The 21,873-nt window shown below is 45.9% G+C and overlaps 1 protein-coding gene across 4 annotated transcripts in view; it reads left to right on the forward strand.

Annotated features, from left to right (window-relative positions):
* The window catches only part of drpr (multiple EGF like domains draper), a 169,738-nt gene that overhangs the window by 62,772 nt on the left and 85,093 nt on the right, over positions 1-21,873 (forward strand). For 2 of the 4 annotated variants that reach the window (XM_065449799.2, XM_065449798.2), the window contains exon 1: positions 15,112-15,497. The exons of 1 other annotated variant lie outside the window; for it this stretch is intronic. The gene's annotated coding sequence lies outside the window, so the exon portion shown is untranslated. Of the gene's footprint in view, positions 1-15,111; positions 15,498-21,873 lie in introns of those variants that run through there. One more of the 4 variants, XM_065449794.2, reaches the window with a different exon arrangement.

Genomic DNA, 21,873 nt, shown 5'->3' on the forward strand with positions numbered 1-21,873 from the left:
CGCGCGCGCATCCATCGTGTGCGTACGTGCCGTATCCTTTTTGTTGGGCTGAGAAAGCAGACTAGCAAAGGCATGCAGGCGCCCAGTGCCGGGATATTTCCTTCGTTGCAGCCTCTCGTTATAGCGGGAAGTGCATCAGGACGGAAGGAGGACAGGTAGAATGAAAAGAGTCACGGGCGCATTCTCGACACTTACGTTGAGAGCGCCGTTTCTTTGTGGCCGTTTCTTCCTCAGGTGTGAGTATATGGAGAATATCCGTGTCTCGTTTGATGGCAAGGCGTAGCTGTATGCGATACCGGGGTATAGCCATGAAAAAAGAACAAACGTGCCTGCACTCGCATAATAGCCCTGACCTACTGACGCACAAGAGATACCTTTTAGTGTCTGCCCTAATTCGCGGTTGCTTGAGCCTATCCGAGTAGTCTTTCCGGGTTTCTCGCATTGCAGTTTTATTCTTCGCCCGTATGCCTGTGCAATGAAACCAACGATGATAGACACGGGATTGAAGAAGCAATGGTTTAAAGTACTTAGGTAAATTTTGACCCTCCTGGATTTATATTTAAGTCGAGAAATGTGCAATCGGATGAACGTTTAAACGATGTAGAAAATATCGCCGTGAGTAACACATATCTATTTACGTATACCACGCGCCCAACCGAAATTAAATGTATACACCGTGTCTACATCTTTATAAAGCCTATTTAAGGTACATACATGTTCATCTGCAGCAGGTATGACGTTTTTGTATAGCCGCGAAACAATAACGTATCGAAGAAAATATGAACGGATAAAAAACTGTGCAGTTTTTTTACAATTGATAATGGTTGTCGATGTTAGCGAACAAACCAAACGAACGAACGAACGAACGAACGAGAGAGAGAGAAAGAGAGAGAGAGAGAGAGAGAGAGAGAGAGAGAACGAACGTCTGCTTTGCCGATTCCTACCACTGACCGTAAAACACCCACCACCGACCAACAGCCGAACGAGCCAAAGAAATCTATTCGCTTTAATAAGCGTCCGTGTCACTGTCCTGCTGTTTTATTTCTGTACGTTGCACCAGCTTTATTAATTGATCCAAACACGTGTTGATCACTTCTAGCTTTCAATAAAGCGGAAGGCGGAAGATCGCTTCTGCACTACCTGATTTACTCTACGGTAGTATGCTCCCGGGCAGCTCCATCTCGTAAGAAATGTGTGCTAGGATTGTTTATGCGAGCCGTAATTATTTCTGCCATGAAACCTAATAATTCACGCTATATATGTGAGAACTGATGCCGCCCGTCGACACCAGCAATTGCGGTGTTTGCGCGTACTCGCGGAGCTCTTTTTGTGATGCTAAGTGTGTTTCATTCAAGGCTACGTTGTACGGTAGAAATACGTGGATTTGCAGCGTTGGCGAAGACAGGTAACTTTGCAGAAAAAAGTCATACCGAAATATTGTCCTAAAGTACACACGTGTAATAAAATACGCATTCACAGCATGCAAATATTAACGTCATGTCTCCCAGCAAGTTCTCCTGCAATTCATTTTATTTTATTTTTATTTCACAATACTGCGAACATCAGAGGCCTAAGCAGGAGCGAGACAACAAACGGGCATAATACGCACAACGTGCGCACACTGTATTTAATAAATAAATAAATAAATAAATAAATAAATAAATAAATAAATAAATAAATAAATAACACAAGAGCATTCCCCTTGAAAGTACAGCACTAACTTGTGCAGTAAATAGCACGAAAAAAAATGTTTACATAGATAAATACAATTCAGCGGTTTCAGAAATGTTTGCCGCCTGAATAGCATGCTCGGTAATAGAGTTCTAATATGAGTATGTTCGCGGGAAAAAGATCTTTTGGCACGCTGTGGCTTTCGTAAAAATTGGCCGCAGAAAGTGCTTGTGAGAGCACACCCGTTGTCAGGCATTTTAGAGTCGAGGATGTGCTTTTATACTGATTGATTGAGAGAGGATCCTTCGCAAGAATTTCACACGACCTGTTTCTGAGCGTAACGCTAGTGTAGGGTTGTTATCTGCTCTCATCAGTTCATTTGGAGAGTCTAACCTTATGTATTTGTTAAGTATATAACGTGATGCTCTCCTCCGTATCATTTCTCAGCAGTATATGTATCTTTTAGCAAATGGGTCACGTACCACCGACGCTTACTCCAACTTAGCTTAATAACTGTATTGTAGGCTTGAAGTTTAACTCGAGCTGTTGCCTGTTTTAGCTTCTTAAAAAGCGCACCTTCTGAAACGCGGATTAAAAAAAAAATCATATATGTGTGCGCCCAAAGTTAAGTCACTCGTTAGAATAACATCTAAATATTTATAATTTTGCACTGTTTGTACGTAATATTCCTGGACGCGGTATAGGAATACGATAGGGTATATTTCTTACGTGTAGTTCGTAAGAGCACAGTTTTTTTTTTTTATGCGTAAGCATTTCTATGCCTACCCAACGAGAAATTTGTCCGTCACGTAAGACCACGAATGGCTGTAAGGAAGCAAACAATGCAATGTCTGATATCCACGTAAAGCAGAGGCTACAAGCGCTCAGCTTAGTGAAGCGAACAGTGCATAAGATTCGTTGAAATCACCCATACAAGACACAGAACAGCATACGTTTCAATAAAGAACCACCGAACCATCAATAAAGCATTGCGTATCCCCTTTAGCAAATATAGTGGTGGTTATGCTAGAGCTTCGCTAAATTAACCTTTTTTTTTTTATTGAAGTGAAATGTTAGGAGAGGTTGGCGCCTTTATGGTGGCACCGGCTACTCCTTGTCACTTGGCAAACGAAACAAATTTACGTAAAAAGGGTGAATAGTGACACAAAATATAACACTCAGTAGAACACTGTGTGGATAAAAACTATACGGTCCAACAGTACATGGGTCGCAAAGTTCTGTGCATTAGTTCAGTCCACGTACACATATATAAAGACAGTTGTTTTGAACAGCCAAAGCACACAGCACATGTAATACACTGCAAGTACAAAACAGAATCATACATATCGCGTAAAAGTTGCGATCATCACATAAACCAATTATGGACCATGAACAACATTTATGTAACTCATTTAGCGTATTTGAATATCGGGTACCTAATATTTTCCCAAAATGTTGGTGTCCTCCGAAAACTTTTTCAAAGCAAGAAGTGCTCTTTTTTGAAGGCCCGCAGTTGGCCATGGGCCAAGTATCTTTTTAAGAGTGAATGGTCTTCTGTCTAATATACACAAATTAGCTTCCAGTACCGTTCTTTGTGTAGCGTATTTCGTGCATTCGAGGAGAAGATGATGCACATCTTCGTCTGGGTGGCCACAAGAACACTGCGGACTAGAGGCACGTTTTATTCTGCACAAGAAGTGTTTCGTAAATGCAGTACCAAGACGCAGTCGGTGTACCAATGTTTCAAATTTTCTGTTGTCTCTTAGAGTTTCCGGCATTGATAAGTTTATACAAGGGTCTATAGAGTATAATTCCGAGTTTTTAGTTTGTTGGTCAAACCAGGTAGTTTTACTGAGGCGACAAGAAATCTGTCTCAGGATCAGACGGACTTCACTACGCAAGAGGGGAAGATTGGTCGTCTCTGCGTTATTGTGCGCTCGATTCGCAGCTGCGTCCGCTGCAGTATTACCGGGAATATTGCAGTGCCCAGGTATCCATTGAAATGCAATTACGTGGTTCATTGCGTTTGCTTTAGTAAGTTCTTTGAGCGTCTCATACAATAGCGAAGTGTTCAAAGAATTTTTCTTATTGCTCTGTAGTAATGTGAGGGCGGCTTGCGAATCGCTAAAGATAACCCATTTTTGCGAATGTTTTTCTGATGTTATGAAACGCAAAGCACACAGGATTGCAAATAGTTCTGCCATGGTGGAAGATGTCTCCCGGGATAATTTGAATGGTTGCTCTAGCGCTAAATGTGGAATGACGAATGCTGAAGTCGAAGAATTTTTATGACACGAACCATCTGTATAAACGTGGATGTACTGGGGATATAATGAGTAAATTTGGAAGAGTGCTAGTTGCTGTGCGGCTACTATGAACATGTCTCTCTTTGATATAATCCCGTCAACCGATAATTCTATTTTAGGGCATGTTAACATCCAGGGAGGGTAACTAACATCCACTTTGCATAATTCAAATCTTGGTAACAATGCTCTATGTTCTCGAACAACATCGTGAATTTTGCTTTTGTTTCTTTCGGTGAGCGCGAGGTTTAATGGATGCTTCTCATGTTGGGTTAAGATGCGATAAATATGTCGGCATGTTTCAACCGTTCGTATGACTGGAAATGGAGGGTGACGAGCTTCAGCAATTACTAAAGAACTCGAGGTAGCCTGCGGAACCCCAAGACACACTCGTAGCCCCCTTGCTAGTAAACGTTGAAGACGTTCCTCGGAAGTTTGCGATAATCCATGGAGAATAGGGGCCGAGTAAGCAATTTTTTGTTTTATGAGTGCATTATGAACTTGTAGTAGCGAAGAGACTGATCCTCCCCACGTTGTGCCAGCGAGTCGCCGAAGTACGTTTATTACTGCGTTGGTCTGCTTTTCAATTGCGCGGATGTGTGATGCCCATGTTAGCTGGCGGTCAAGAATAACTCCAAGAAATTTATGCTCTTTCACAAACATCAAACTTTGCCCGTTAAGCGTAAGTTGGAAATTATTCAGCTGTCGTCTAGTGAAAGGAAGTACGGCTGTCTTTGCGTATGAAAGACTCATGCCTCTTTCTTTTAAAAAGGTGTCGATACTATCAAGACCCTCTTGCAGCGTTCTTTGAATGTCTTGTATATGAGATCCAGAGGCCCATATGCAGATGTCATCTGCGTACAGAGAATACTGTAGACCAGACGGTAGTTTTTGTGGCAAGGCTGCCATGACACAGTTGAATAAAAACGGACTGAGAACGCTGCCCTGCGGAACGCCCTGCGTGATGCTGTGATAATTACTTTCTCCTTCAATTGTTTCCATAAATATTTTTCTATCTTTCAAGAAATTTGATACCCAGCGCAGCGTTCGACCGTGTAGGCCAAGCTCTAACATACCAGCAAGGACGTGTATGTGACTTACAGTGTCGAATGCTCTTTGAATGTCTAAGAATACTGCTATTGTCACATTTCCGCAACTTCGTTCATGTTCGACGCATGTGGCAATGTCTAATACTGCATCCATTGTACCTCGATTTTGTCGAAATCCGGTCATGTGGTCGGAAAACACATTTGTGTGTTCACACCACCATTGCAATCGACTGTCTATCATCTTCTCCATTAGTTTGGAAAAGCAGCTTGTGAGACTGACGGGTCGGTAGGAGTCAAGGCAAAGTGGGTTCTTTCCTGGTTTTAGCACTGGAATTACCCGAGCTAATTTCCATGAATCCGGTAGGGTCTCTTTTAACCAGATATCATTAAATATCTCCAATAGAGTCATATTTCCTACTGGACCTAGGTTCTTTAGCATCACATACGTAACACCATCTGGGCCTGCGGTTTTCTTTGTACGGCATGACGAAAGAGCAATTTTCAATTCATTTAAACTAAACTCACAGTCAAGTTGAGGATGTTGTGACATAAAGCATGCACGAACCTTCTGGTCTGCTAGTGTTGTTGAACTTGCGAATTGTAGGCAAGTATATGAAATTCCCGGTCTGGATATAAGTTGACAGAATTCGTCAGCAACAAATGTTTCCGGAGTGCTTCGAGCTACGCTAAGGGCTCGGAAGGGATGGCTCTGGGTAACTGGACCACTAAAAGATCGCACAACGGACCATATTCTGGGAACTGGAGTAAACGGAGACAACGACGTGCAGTATTCTCGCCATCTTCTCGTTCCTAATTTTTGTAAGCGTCTGCGCGAATTTGACTGAATTTTCTGTGCCATCTTGTAGTCATCTAGTTTTCCACTGCGGCGGTAAGCCCGTTCTGCGCGTCTTCGAATTGCCCTTAGGCATTCATATTCCCCGTCGACTTCAGCGTATTCATTCGGAACAATGACTTGCTTTGTGCAGACCTTGTACGACTCACACAATATATTTGCAAAACTTTGAAAGTTCGGGTTTTCACCCAATGAGTTACTTAACTGGTGCCGAAAACTTTGCCAATTAGTATATTTTGAGTAGCGCCGGGTCCCCTCACTCCGTATGAGGCGATGTTTTACCAGGATCGGAAAATGATCACTGCCGTGCGTTTCTATGTCTGTTGACCATTCAACGCCATCAAGAAGGTCTTGTGAGCAGAGTGTGACATCTATACAGCTTGAGTAACGAAACCCCCGCAAGAACGTTGGAGAGCTGTCATTTAACACGATAAGATTACTTTTTTCTGCGGCAGACTCTATGATGCTTCCACGGGAATCGTTATATTCACTACCCCATATGACGTTATGTGCGTTGAAGTCTCCACAAACCATCACATGTGAGTTCGCGATACCAAACACGTTCACCAAGCTGTCTACTGATATTTTGCTAGAACATTGCAGATAAAGACTAATCACTGTGACGCTTGTATTTCTAAAAGATATCTTGCATGCTACGAACTCCGGTATATTTATATCGCTCGACTGTATTAAATAGGACGGTAGGTCTTTTCTCACGCATAACATCGCTCTGCTACTTCCAGCAATGCGCGATGATTTATATATAACATAGTTCGAAAGACGAAAGTCATCTCGTACGCCTGCCTCCTGTATACATAATACAGGAAAGTTATGTTGAGCTAGTAGTTTGCGGAAATCAGCTGACTTATTTCGAAGGCTATTAGCATTCCACTGAAATATGAAAACATTGTTATAGCGATTATTCATTGTAGGCCTGCAGTGGAGCTGTTGGTGGTTGTGGAAGCACCAACGATTCCATAGAAAGCAGTGCTTTTACCTCTGGAAGGTTGTTTGCGTGTGGAATGGCGCTGAGGATTGCACGCAGAGCTGCGAATAGCATGGGCAGGATCATCTGTGCCACGGGTAAAGACGCGTAATCACCAAACGACGCTGAAGCTCCATGTGGGCTCGAAGCAGGTCGCTGAAGAGCGGACTGAGATGGTCGCTGGGGTGACAGGTGTGGTTGAGACGAATGTTGAGGTAGTTGTTCAGATGTTAGGTGAGGTTGCCGTGTCACTGGCAGAGGGCGTTGTTTAGAAGGTCGGCGAAGGTCACTCGAAGCCTGGGCAAGATGAGTAGTGTTCTCTGGTGGTGGATCGTGTCGCTCGCTGTCAGAGCTTTGTCGACCTGAGTGCTTTAGAGCTGCAGAATAGTTCATGTTGACCACTTGTTCTTGTTCTCTGTTGGCGGTTGGAGGCGCGCATCTTACAGCATCAAGGTTGGGTGGTGGCGCATTGCGAGGAGGTAGCCTTCCGTATTTCAACTCATGTCTGCGCAACCTTGAGGCAGCTCTGCTCTGAGGGCACCCGGAGAAGGAAGCTGTATGGTTTCCGCCACAGTTGGCACACTTTGGCTGACACACAGACTTGCACTCTGAATGGTCGTGGTCTTCGGAGCATATCTTGCAGCGACGTGGACTGCGACAGTTCTTCGATAAATGTCCAAATCTCTGGCAGTTGTAGCATCTCAGAGCAGGGCCGTGATATTCTTCTACGGGATGACTCGTGAAACCTAAATGCACTCGTTGCGGCATTGGTTTGTCGTCTCTGAAATGGAGAATGACAGTTCTCAGAGGGCGTGATTCTACCGCTCCGTCTTCTTGGCGATTGTAGCGTGCCTGACGACGGGCAGATGTCACGCCAAAATCCTTCAGGAAGTCAACCAGTTGTTCTTCTGTATACTCAACTGGCACATGGCGTATCTTGCCAACATTCTTGGTATAAGATGCCGGAATGAATGGTTTGACTCCCAAACCAGCCACTTGGCTCATCGACAGCAGATGTCTTGCAGATGAGACTGAAGTAACGTTGACAGAAAAACTTCCATCTCTATTCACGCGGAATGACTGTACTTTTTCCTTTGCTGCGGTGACAATTTCCGACGCAGCGCGGTTTGGATTCACTTGCCAGAAGTTGCGTCCTTCCTGTGAGGGTCGAAAAACAACTGGAATTCCCTCAGGCCGCTTCTTTTTATATGTTACCAAGGAGAACGGCGTTTCATCGCAGTCTATGTCTTCATCATCACTTAGCTCATAGGTAGATGTCTTGTCGTCGTCAACCCGTGGTTTCTTGGCTTCACTTTCGCCTGTCTCAGCCATATTCACTGAAGGTGCGCTTGAAGGTAGGGCAGCGTTGAAAACTAGCGTCGCCGGCTTGATGACATTGGGCGCGTGTTGAGGCACTTCGGAGTACGACGCCGATTCTGCGGCACTCATGCGCCTAGGAACGCGCTGTCGGACATATGGCTCGTGCCGGTGTTCTTTGCTGCCCACCGTCGTGGCAGGCGTAGATGCGCTGCGGAGCGCAGCCAAACCACGCGATATTGTGCCTGATTTTTAGCACACAGGAATCCCACGGGATGTGTGTTCTCCCTGGACAACAGTGAAGTCTCAACACAGCACTGATTCTTCGAAGAAAACAGAAAATAATATCTCACCGAAGAAGCAGCGGCCGCTCGGAGGGACTTGTTCTTCTTCTCCTAAATTAACCTTAATCCACCTTAATTAACACTAAAGGTCGTGGATTTGACTCCAACCGAATGTCGAGGGTTCTAGGGCGTTAATTAACTGTATCTTAATTAACTGTGGCTGATTAACTTCACCTTAATTAATACTAACGGTTGTGAGTTCGATTGCGTTAGTGAACTCTATACTAATTAGATCTGCCTTATCATGTTCGCCATCGAATATGATACATTGTATACAGTGTATACAGTGGGGCATGGAATTAAATGTCGAAAAAAAGATCACGCAGAAACTCCTCTGGTAGTTGTCTAAGTACACGTAAGCATTGTGCCACTTGCTTATCTCCGTGGAGCCCGGCGTCATTATCAATGTTATGGAACTTGATCCGGCCAGTCGTTCTATGTTGGTGAGAGGGCGTCAACGCGGTAGTGAACGCAGGTAATTTTTTTAAACAATACAATCACCAGCAAAATGTTTAAAGAAAATCGACTCGGCAATTACTCGTGTTAAGTAATTTGCATATACAAAATATAACAATTGCGCCAAAACGTTCCCCTGAGGAACTCCAGAGCAAACGTCTAGTAATTAAGACGCACTGCCTTCAATTTGAACAAATTGTTTTATCTCTCTTATCTCTATCCACCTAATAATACGCGCGGTAAACTTGTAGCTTCTAATTTTTGAACAACTTACTATGCGACACCCTGCCAAACGTCTTTGCAAATCCACAAGCAGAGCATCAATTTATATTACTTCTCGAGAGCTTCCAAAAAATTGTCGATAGTTGTGACAAGCTGTCCAGTCGTTGACATTCCCTTCCGAAAGCCGTGCTGATAAGGTGACAATATGTTACTATTTGTTGAAAAAGACCTGATACTGCGGGCTACAATACGTTCTAATAATTTACAACTAGCAGATGTGATTAAAGTTGGCCTTTTTTATGTGCCGGCACAACACGTGCTGTTCTTCAATCATGTGGCACATCACCGTTACGCAGAGAGGCTTCAAAGGCATTCGACAAGAATTCACTCAACTGCATATATCAAATCGTTTAAAAATGCAACCGGGATTTTATCTGTGCCTGCACTTTTCTTACGTGTTAACTTCCTTAACATGGACAAAAACCTCTTCGCCTGTTACTGGGAGAATGTACCCAATATTTGTAATGACACATTGTGCTACATTGACGCTTGAATATTTGAAAGCTGTTTCATATATTTATTAAAAGCTTGAAACAAGCACGTACCCAGCAGAGGGAGTCGGGACCCCCGCCCTCCCGCCTGCCACACCACCACTCCTCGCACACATTCCGAAAGCACCGCCAAGTCAATCTTGAGCCTTGACAGCTATTCGGCGGTCAACACTGGGTTGCTGTGGCAGTACTATTATGGCCGAGGTGTGGAAGCGATCACTTACCGAGTCAAATGAAAGGACACTGAACTGAGGTCTTGAAACATATTGATATTCTGCCCACTAAAAAATTACGGAATGTTTTTGCTTTTCTCATTATTTCTATGTTTGTTCCGAAATCTTAAGGTGCTGCCGCTGGAAAGGCCCCATTGATAGCTTTTCAACGATATACGTTTCACAGCCACCCCAAAACATTTCAAAATTTCATTCGTACCCTGCAATAACCGCAAAACCCGTAAGCAATATGAATGTCACCCGTTACCTCGTCTGGTTTCTCCCCAATTGTACAGCCCTTCACGTGCAAAATTGGCAATGGGAAACAAGAACTGCAAGGAGTTGAGAAAGTAAGCGATATACTAAGGGAGAGAGCCGAGGCAGTAACCAAACAGGACGGAAAAGCAAACATTTTTGGGTTCTTTGTGAAAATATTTATGGATCAAAATATTTTTATTTAAAAAGGAAGTAGAGAAAGCGCCGCCGGAAATGGAGAACGATTTCATGTGTTTCGAATGATGCTTCTACAGTTATCAGTCGAGCCGCCCGATGTATGGGCACTTAATTCTCTATATACCGTACTTATGTGGGCGCTTTTCTGACCTTCCGCGGTGGGCGCAGTGCGTCTCGAACCACAGCGTCCTGTGCTATACGTGGCTGTACGGGACTGGCGGCCACGCATCATCACGCAAATTCCCAAATAACTCTACTAGTCGGTTTTGGCATTTAACTTGGTGCAGGAGTAAACGAAGGATCCAAAAGAACTCTGATTGTTCCGCAAATATATATTTCTCTGTAAGAACTAATTAAAAAAAAGCGCTACCAGAGTGAGTGAGTGAGTGAAAAACATTATTAGCTCTAGATTCGCTGGTCTTCTGCGGTCTTCAGATGGAATCGTCCATCTTCCAGCACAACGGTCGGTTGCCCTTAGTCCAGGGCTCCGCTGGATGCTGCTGCCAGTTGTGCTCGCCGAATCAGACCTTCTTGGTCGACCTGGCGATCGCTGGAGAGCACTCCCTCCCATTGCTCCGCACTCGGGTTTGGTATAACGGGTACCACGTCTATCTTCTGGCATGCCCACGTTATGTGGTACAGCGTGGGTGTTTCGTGGCACCAGGGGCATTTGTCATTGTATTGTGTGGGATAAATTTTGTTGAGTACGTTTAGGTTCGGGTACGAGCCCGTTTGTAGCTGCCTCCACGCGACAGAGTCCTCTCTGCTAAGGGAGTTGTGCGGTGGTGGATACCGCTTTCTGCAGCCCTTGTAGTAATCTAGTATCGCCGAATAGTCTTGGGGTACAGGTTCGGTCTCCTCGAGGTCGCCTACGTTGGATGCTCGGTAATAAGTATACCCTCGAGCTATCCTGTCCGCCTCTTGGTTCCCTGCCACTCCCGTGTGTCCCGGCGCCCATACTATCGTATGCCTAATTCCTTCTTCTTTTGTTTGTCGTGCTGTTATGTGGTCTCCGGAGCGGAGTATGCGGAGCGCTCCGTGCCCTATTCTGCCGCGTAGGTAGTTGCGGCACGCTGTTTGCGAGTCTGTAATGATTGTTAGAGACCGTTTAGACCGATATCCCTCCGCTGCCGCTAGAGCGACGGCCGCTTCTTCAGCCTCGACTATCGTACAGCCTTGTAGTGATGCGCTGGTGATCTCGCGTAGGTTCGAATCAATCACCGTTGCTACCGCGTTGCTGTTGCTCTGCCCAGCTGCTCTGGCAAATCATTTTGCACTTTAGCTTGTTTACTTGTTTTTGGCAATGTCCTTCCTGCGTTTATTTCCTGCGCGAGTTCCTTTGATGTGGTTCTTTTTTGCCAAGTAAAGGAGAGGTGTATTTCACCGTTCGCCACAAAAAAGCATAAATCCGCGAAGGACAAATGAAATAAGGTGTATCTCACAGGCTTACCTGTGAGATAAACCTTATTTTATTTGTCCTTTGCGGGTTTACGCGCCTTCAAGGTGAACCGTGGTCATTATTCACGTTTGTAGTAATAAAGGTATCCTCCCCTCATTTGCGTAGAAAAGTTACCTTGGGTTGCCCCCACAAAAAATCCTGGGTACTTGCCTGGCTTGTAATATCATAAAGCTGCCACTTACATGCATGCACGCTTGCTATCTACTTCGACCTTCCGCACTGATTCCCCATGTTGTTGAGCAAGAAACCTACAAAATTTAGTGGGATCGGCTCTTATGACTGCAGGAATACTTACATTGAAGAAACGGGACCTCGCTGCACCAATTTCAACTGTTATGTTCGTTTTCAAGTTATTAAGGCATTCAGGTGTAGTGTCTAAGCTGTTTCTGAGGCGCTTGAACTTACGTTTCATATGCACAGTTTTTCCTACTGATCCATGGAGTACGGAGCTTTTTCGTGCCTTCCCGCAAGGGACACGGTGTTTTATGGAAAACTTTGCTGGCTCTTTACGCTGCGCCCTCCTAGCGTGAACATCAATATCTGCGTTGCTGTGTAATTGCAATGTCGAAGTAATTTATGACAGCTGTGTCGGTTGTTCGACCAAAGTAAAGTAATTGACACTGACAGAAATATCACAAAATATTTTGCGTCGTCGTAGAGGCCAGCTAAAAGACAATACACAATGATCAGATACAACTATCTTCAACACGCAATACACTATTCGAAAAAAAAAATCTCTAAAGAACAAGTCCAAAATAGCACTGATACGCATAGGTTCATAGACAATTTGTTCAGTGCATGCAGGGGGTTAGTGTTTTTTCTAAAACAACATCAGGTGCTGTACATTGTCTGTAAACTAGGGTGCCCCGTATTATAGAAAGCATGTTAAAATCATCGGTAACAATGATATTACTCACGCAGTTTACGAGAAGATGATCATAAAATATTTCAAGAAAGGAATCGAAAATATGTGGAGTTCTAGAACAGAACAAAGTGCAGAGGTGTGGTCACCTGCGGAAACATTCAAAAAGAGGCTTTCATTATCCGGGATCCGCTTAAGCAAAGACACCTGTATATCGCTCAGGGCGGTGGCTTAGCGACCATGGTGTGCGCTGTTAAGCACGAGGTCTGGGATCAAATCCCGGACGCGGAGATCGCATTTCGACGGGAGGCGAAATGTAGAAGCGCCCGTGACCCTTGCATTGGGCGCACGTTAAATATCCCCTGGTGGTCAGAAATCAATCCAGAGTCCCCCACTACGGCGTGACTCATAATGATATGGTGGTTTTGGCACGTGAAATCCCAGAATTAATTCATTCAGCACCAGCACATCAAGCTTCGAAACAATAGCACCTTGAAACAACAGCCAGGCGGAATTGTGTCTTCATCGCGCATGCCATCGTGCAACCAAGTTTCCGTAATAACGACCAAGTCGGCATGGTAGAAAGGAATTGGATTTTGAAGTTTGTGAACTTTGTTTTGAACACTTCTAGCGTTAATAAAGAAGCACTCGATGAGTACTCCAAATGAGACTGCAGTGGAAGCTACGCATTTGGTAACGATTTTTTTTTTTAGTTGTGCCGCACCAGTCGGGTGCGGCACAACAACGTGTACCGCACCCGACTGGTGCGGCACACGTTGTTGGAAACGTCATCGCAGACATAAAACATCTTATCAACTCGTAAATTACGAGCGCGATCCTTGCTCTTTATCTGCTTTCGCCCTTTGCCAAAGAAGTTTGCGTTCTCTCATCGTTGCCGCGGAAAAATCGTTTTCTCTGAAGATACGCCTTTCCTTAAGCTTCTTGCAGTTGCTCAACACCTTTTGGTTTTCAGAATGATCTTGGAAAAACAATATTACAGACCGCCTGCTGCGAGACTTTCCCAGGAGGTGGATTGTTGTGACAGATAAGCAACTGTTTTCAAGCACTTCTTTGATTACCTTGCGCAACAACAAATTCCCAATTTCGTTTGGTGGTTCTTCCACACCGAAAATAACAAAATTTGGCCTCCGACTTCTGCCTTCTAGTTCGGTTAGCTTTGTCTGTTGTGTCTTACACGTTTGCTCGAGTTTGTTAACGCTATTCACTCAGACTTTTAAATCTTTCTTGATTTCTGCGCTATCTCCCCAACATTACGTACAAGTCTAACCACTCGGGCTGAAAATCAGTCTGAGAGAGAGAGAGAGAGAGAGAGAGGAAAGGCAGAGAGGTTAACCAGATATCAGTCTCCGGTTTGCTGCCCTACACTGGGGATGCGAGATAGGGGTTAGAAAGAGGACAGAGAGGAAAACGTAAAAAAAAAAAACGCACACACAACTGGAACGAAAATCAATCTGAAGTTTTCTCAGCACCTTCTGTCTTCTCTTTGTTGGTTGTTTCCTGCGGCTATGTATTCCAGCAAACTTTCCCTTTGACCCGATATACTTGTCGCTATGGATATGGTCTCAGTGGCTCATAATAGCCGCGTGTAGGCATTACAATCAGCATTATGGCCTGGACGCTTGTAACACCATAAGAACGTCAAATTACCGCTACGGCGAATACTACTAACGCAGTCGAATAGAAAGAGTCAGTACATCCAGGAAGGAAACTGTCTGCTTAAACTTGTGAGTCGGTTTTGACGACCATGTCCAAACCTGCCGCGCAGATGGTGAAAGAGCTTCTTTTCCCTACTCTAGCGACATTCGATCGCCTACCGGGGCGCACCTCAGAGCGGGAAACTTGTTTAGTTTTTTATATTTCTTCCGCGCCGGAGATTCCTTGCTCTGTTTTTGAGGACGCAACCGCATGCTCTGACTACGTTGTGAGAAAGGAAAGGCGCTTTTCGTCCCTGCTCCAAATGTGCAGCGCGCTGCCATATCGGATGCGAAGGAAACTCAAGTGGAAGTATAGTTTCGGAACACAGGAGCGAACGCATTGTCTTATCTGGCGCACCACCCCAGTGCAGCTCTGCCTCTTACTGCGCGAGCATATCGGGTAGACATTTGCGAGCGGATGCCGTTGCGCGAGAGCCTGGCTCAGCTGTGCCAAGATAACGCAGAACGTGCGCCGTTCGGCTTGACGCGCCTGCCAAACCACTTGCCTCCACCATGCCTGCGCCGCTCTCTGGGTTTTCGAGGAGTCACGTGACCCCAACTGCGGTGACGTCACGCTAGCGGTGGGGCTCTTCGTCGGAAATCACGTGGGCCTACTACGCTCTCTGTCGTCACGGGCGCTGGCGGCGGCTGCCTTCCTCCTCTCGCGTGCGTCCTCCTCGCCCGTTCTCTGTTGGTGGCGCAGGCGGCTTTGAGAGGCGCTTTGGCAGCGCGCTGGTTGGTGGGAGCGGCGTTGGGTTGTCCTCGGCTGTTTCTGCGTGCCTCTGCCGTGGCGTCGTCGACGCGGTCGTGACTGATTTGGGTGCCCGCCAAAGACTTCTGTGCACGCGCGGAGCGTTACGTTAACCACCAGTGTTGGCCCAAGCAGACAATCCTCGGCTCTTACGAGGAACTTTGTGGCAAGGATAGGGACGCCTCGTGTCGACCTCCGAAGGATTATTACCCGCGAAGAGGGAGGCCGTCGAAAGTGGACCACGCCAGAAGCAGGATGTCGAGAATCAGCGTCTGGATCGAGCGCCGAATCCGGGTAGGTCTTGTTTGTGGCCGTATTGACTTCGCAGTGGGTGACTTCCGAGGAATGACAGACACCGGTGCGACTAGGATTGCGGTGCCCCGTAGTAACGGCGCTGGGGTACCGTCTAGTTTAGAACACGGCGTCACTACCCCACGTTACTGCGCGTAGAGCTGCCTGGTTTGCGCAGCGCGGACGCGTCGAAGATGGTGATTGCTGATTTGCCGCGCCAGTCACATGTGGAACGTCGGCAATCTTACAGCCTAACACATGTTATCACAGGCGAATGTGCGCTCGTGCTTGTTTTACATTGCAGCGATTAAAGGACGTTAGGCATCGGGCGTAATGGCAGAGGTAGGTTGGAGCTCCTACCTCGAGTAATAACTGCCTTGAACGCTGCCTTAAACAGCCTTGGCCGAAGCCCGCGAATCCGCGACGTTCCACCAAGATCTTCATCAAACGTGTAGACTGCTTCTTTCGGTAGCATGCGCGCAGATGTCTTATCAGTGTTTTCATCTTGTCGATAACTGGTGCTATTTCCTTTCGAAGTTCACTTAGTGCTTTGATTCTCCCATACCACAGCTTAGTTCTGGTCCCACAAAGAATTCGGGCCTACTCGTACACTTAAAAACGCATCAGTCCGCTGTCACATCTTGGTGACAAAAACGCGCTGATCGGTAAACATGCGGGAGTCACTGCCAAGAAAAGCTGTTGGCGTGCGTGTCCGTCAATTAACTCGGAGCTATCCTTGGCTTCAATGAAGAAATGTGCGCGGCGATCGCTTACACTTCGAGTGTGTCGTGCGAGGAAGCAACTATTGCGACGCTATTATATCCGAATGAGACTCGCCTCATTCCTATTCGGTCGGCACGCGATTCCCGTCAACTCGTTTGCAGCCAGCGGCGTATTTTGGATTGGCATTTTCATAGTGCATTATCCTGCTTCTGTAAACGAAACCGGCCGCTATGATAGCGGCAGCACTATTGATGCAAATGGCGCCGTCACGTCTTCCGCTAATGTTCAGTAAACGTGCCTTCACGGAAAAGTGAATCGCGAACGGGGAAGTTTATACCACAAGGAGCGAGATAAGATGATGGTGATTAAGGTAAATGTGATTATTAGTAAGGCTGATCTGAACTGCCGCGCAATAGCTCGTTGGATCTAAGAGGAAGCCAGCCGGTACCTTATTCGAACAATAAAAGTATTATTTCGTCCTAATTTTAAACGTCCAGTTCCTGTAGTGTTGTTTCACAACTGTATACCTTCATTGTCTCTTTACGTTAGTGTTTCATGCCTCCATAACCCTCTTTTCGTTGTATATACCAGTTCCGAAGCATAGCGACTGGACCGCTCTTCTTTTATTTTTCAGCATTAAAGTGAACGTGCACCGCGTCTGTTGTGTAGAAGCGGACAGCATAAGCAATGAGGAAAAGACGGCAGGGAGAAAGAAACCTTGATGTAAGCGTTCTTCGCGTCCGCTCTGCTGTAATGAACGTGGCCAAACAGTCAACACCATCGTCGTAATGTCCCTCGGTTCTGCTTGCCTGCTCGACCCTCGTTATATGGCTGCAACATTGCTGACCAGTTTCAGGATTGGGGCAGGGGGGAGGCGCTTTTTGGCTATCCATGGCCCTTGCGCCATAAACCCCATATATACAGTCATCATTGGTGGTGAGGACAGATCCTTGTTCAGTTGCCTGGCTCACGCAAAGCACATCAATAACCACACAAACGCCCGTATTTTTATTATTGTGTTTGCACCAATATCTTCAAATTCACCAGGTTAAGTGCGACCATTCAAGGTTCTGCTTGTGTCTTTGAATTCTAACGTGTTGTTGCGCCTGCCTTGTTGGGTTCGCGGCCGCCTTCAAGGCCTGAAAAAACATTTTCCCGGGCTCGCAACAATATTTTGTCACCGCACACCGAAAGCCGAATGTAAAGTCCTCTCACAACGGTTGGCTGTCGAGACGGGCTATAGAGTATCAGCCAACTACAGTTGATCTGCCACATATTCAGGTCAATCACATAGCACATGCTTTACAAGTCCATGCACATGGCACAGCTTATAGACTATAAATCTAATTCTCAGGCCATCCAAGCATTGACTTTCTTTTCTCTATAGTACGTGTCTGGACTCCATAGGCTATGAGTAGACCTACCCGTTATGGGTTCTGTTTCATCCCTCTGTCGTCATCGTCACCTCTCTTAATTGTACCTCCTCCTTCCTTGCTTCCCCCAGCGCAGAGCAGATGACTAGGGGAATGTGCCTCTCTGCCTTCGTTGTGTTACTTCGAAAGTTCTCCGACCTCTACTTTCACCAGCATTACGTCAAGCAGCCATTCTTTGCAAATGGTAATGAGGCTTAACGAGTTGTCCATATGTCATGGGCCTTCTTCATCGTTTGCCGTTAGTAGACATCAGGTTATTTCCGTACAATGTGTACCTGTAATTATTCAGCATTATCTTCAACACCTTCATACCGGCTGAAAACGACCTTCTGGTTAGGTTATCCAGCAAATTATCTGCAGACGAACTAACGCGCGCTCGTAAAACGTTACAGTGGGCTTGGCAGAATCTGGATGAGCATGTATAGTGGACATCGACTCATGTGAACCGACGAAATCGATTGGAATGATCGTGACACTAGCCTTTAGAGTGTTTTAGCTCGGCAGAAGCATATTACCGTTATCGCCCCAGGCTACTTGCGGGCTTTGCGATTTCTGCCTAATTCGCGATGCGCATATTAGAATAGCGTTCTCACACCGCAAACGAATTTTGCACAAATCGAGTTTTAGTAAAGCGTGATAGCGTAGTTTAGGTGCAGGACGCCAACCCATTACGCTTTGAATTTCGCATACGCTGTGCACCCTAAGTGATTCTATCCATTCGCCAAGCTTTGTATGTGCGTCCAGAAAGTGCGAGAGCTAGAGCCGCCAGCGCGTTGTATCTGCACTTTCCATGTCTGCCGACCCGCGGCGAACTCAGTGCAAGCAATACATGCAGCTGTCGTCCATACCCTCCGAGAGACCTTCCGATCTCAAGAAGCCATGTGCTATCGCGCCTATCTCTTCACTTCACCGATAGCTGCTGGAATTTCCCGTTGCCGTGGGAGCAACCACTCGTGAGGAAACCGACGGCACGTACGCCGCACGCAGTGTCCACCGCGAAGAAAAGGCTGCATCAGTAGTGGGGGGGAAGCAGCGAGCGCACGTCCATGAACTGAAGTTAGACCGTACAGTCGATAGTGACAAATTAGACTTTTGCTATTTTTTTACTGTTTTGTTTGTTTCTTCTTTTTTATTTGTAACACTGTTATTTTACTCCTTTAATTCTTGTTATCATGCCTTGGGCACAGCACTAGAACCCTCCCGTTCTAATGGGTGAAGACACATCAACTTCCTCGTCAGGCCTCGACTTGTTCGAAACGGAAAGCGATCTCGAAAACTCCACTAGGTTATCCGTAATACTCTGTCGTCGAAGCAGCCTGAGACTAAGCGAAAGCCGTTTACGCAGTCATTTGATACGAATGAAGTGAGTTCTACTAAAGCAACGCCAAATTCATTTTGAAGCGGGCGGCCAGAGCCGCCGCCATGTTTTATACGTAAACCACGCAAAGACGGTAACGTTAAATCCTAGAAGCAGCGTGCGTACGCTAAACGGTATGACTGCGCATGCTCATTTTGAACCTGCTATTTCGCTAAGCACGCTAATGCGCTAAACTGAAGCTGTATCTTAATAGGGTATAGGAACCAAGCTAGCGCGCGTGAACCTATTGCTGGTGCGGTAACATGGGGTTTGAGTCGTGCGGCCGCCCGGTAAAACAGCAGGAAGGTGACCGTATGACTGACAGCACAACAAACACGGCTCTGCTAAAACTATCTACTAGAGATATTTGGCGACGCGCGCACGGTTTAATAGGCACAATAAGCAGCGTCAGCAAGATGCACTGCGCATGCGCAAGCTTAATTGTTTGCAGCTGGTACCGACAGCACCCGTTAATTTTGGATTCGATGCATCTGAATCTGCCTAAAAATACGTAATAGTTTTGGCTTGTCCGTAAAAGTGTTAACCTTCACGCACCACCATGTTAAGGGTGACATGATCAGCAGCAATGACGCTGGTAGTTACATCTTGTCACTTCAAAAGAATTAGATTCTTGAGCATTGCGTGCCAAAACCACAATCTGGTTATGAGACACGTGGTACTGTGCGACTGCGGATTAATTGACCGGCTGGGGTTCTTCAACGTGCACCACAAGCGGGCGTTTCAACATTTCACCGAGCTCGGCGCTTCTCCATGTTAACGATTACGTCGCTGCTTACATTTTACACCGGCGGCTTAGTAGACTATGGTTTGTTAATCTATGCCACCATGTGGAACAACCAACCCTGCCGGTCACGTTTACGTCATGAACCCGGCATTCCCCGAAGGGTAATACGGTAATTTACGGACAAGCTAAAACTCTCCAATAGCTTGCCGCGTTCTTAAAAGGTTCCCGCTCAACTCAGAGACGCTACGCATGGCATCAGATCTTGAGATTCTTGAAACTAAACCGTTGGTTATCGCCTGTACCTCCCAATGGTGTTTCCTCCTTTCCCTTGCCCCGCAGTAATCCGTACCTTGGGCTCATCGTTCTCTGTGCAGCAGCTTTCTCTCCGCAGAAAGACGTTACGCCGCATAGGTCGCAAGTTTCGTTCCAGTAGTCGCGATGGTCGAATACCACTCCCGCGCGCCGCTGTGCGCTCAGTACGTCTTCAAAGCGATCCCCATGTCCCAACTTGCGAGTCTGCACTCCGTCTAGTGTGACGCGCGACACTATACAGTTATTATTATTATTATTGTTATTATTACTATTATTATTATTAAAGCCAAGCTTTTCTTTGCCTAGCTCACCCATGTTTGTCGCCCGTTTTCGGTTTCTCGCCTGATTGGCTCGCGAGCCGCGCTCCAGGACCTACACTGCAATGCCAGCGAGTGCCAGTGCCACCTCTGCTTTGCCTATTCAAAAAAAAAAACACACACACACACACACGTCATGAAACCTGTGCATGTAATGTCGACTCTACATGTGTTCAAATCACACAAACCTCTCATCGAAATAGCTTGTGCTGTTAAACGATTGCCCCGAATTTCTTAAATATCTTATAGGCTACTTCTTTCCCGGGCTCAGTAGCCCGGCAAAGAAGGATGTGCCCTCATATGCTACAACATATCCGGCGCGGTATTTTGATCCCCACAGTAGTGGCAGTGAACGCACGCCGATAATACATAAAGGGGGCGTAGCTTGGTGTCGTCCTCTGAGCACATGATTTGTGCCACTCATCAATGAGAATATATATATATATATATATATATATATATATATATATATATATATATATATATATATATATATATATATATATATATATATATATATATATATGTTTCCTTTAAAATATTTTTCCAGTGTTGGACAGAATCGAATCAGCGTCATTTTCATTCGACAATCTTGTCTTCACATACGCGCGGACTTGGCGGCAGTGCCTGTAAATGGCGCTGCATTTCCAGAGAAATTCGCCAAGGAGGAGCCCGGCCGCATACATGCCTCATACTATGACGCTCATCGGCGGTGGCCAATATGATGCCTCGCTAATTGCTTTAATGCTAATCGCAGTGACGTCGACATTTTTCATTAGATGGGCTCAGTCGGAATTGTTTTAACTTACTGCTCGAGCTATTAGGACACACGGTATACCGCTTCTCTCTCTCTCTCTCTCTCTCTCAATATATATATATATATATATACACAAAGAAAATAATGAGATGCATGTAGTATAACGTTACGTCGCAGTGTGAGCTTTGGGGGACAGCAGCTTCAAGATAATGCAGAGGTGGCAAGTTAAATCACGCAGATACGCCGCCGTGGTTCAGGGGATCTCGTAGCCATGGTGTCGCATTGGGACGTCAATACACCAAAATTTGATTTGATGCATAGTTTCATGGAGGTGCAAATGGAAGTTTAACGAGAAAATCTTAATCGGCACTGCAATATTTGAAGGCTGCATTTGAGCTAGACAACGTTGATTGATTGATGTTAACGTGCCAATGAAACATCGGGGCTATAAGAGACGCCGTTGGAGAATGGTACGGGTTAATTTTGACCACCTAGAGTAAAGTGCATGAGCCACCGCACAATTTCAAAAAAATTGCGTGGTTTAAAATCGTCACCGGCGGCTCCCTTCTGCTGCGCCTCGGCATGGAGAGAGTTATAATACTCAGAGTTCGTTTTTTTTTCGTTTTTTTCCTTTTTTATGTTTGCAATGAATAATTCGCTCGCTGTTTCGCCAATGCTGCGGGAGAGATATCGCGCGCGCCCAATTTCCCGCTAATCGCGGCCGACGTCAGTAGC

The sequence above is a fragment of the Dermacentor albipictus genome, chromosome 4 (assembly GCF_038994185.2).
Source record: "Dermacentor albipictus isolate Rhodes 1998 colony chromosome 4, USDA_Dalb.pri_finalv2, whole genome shotgun sequence".
Taxonomy (NCBI): Eukaryota; Metazoa; Arthropoda; class Arachnida; order Ixodida; family Ixodidae; genus Dermacentor; species Dermacentor albipictus.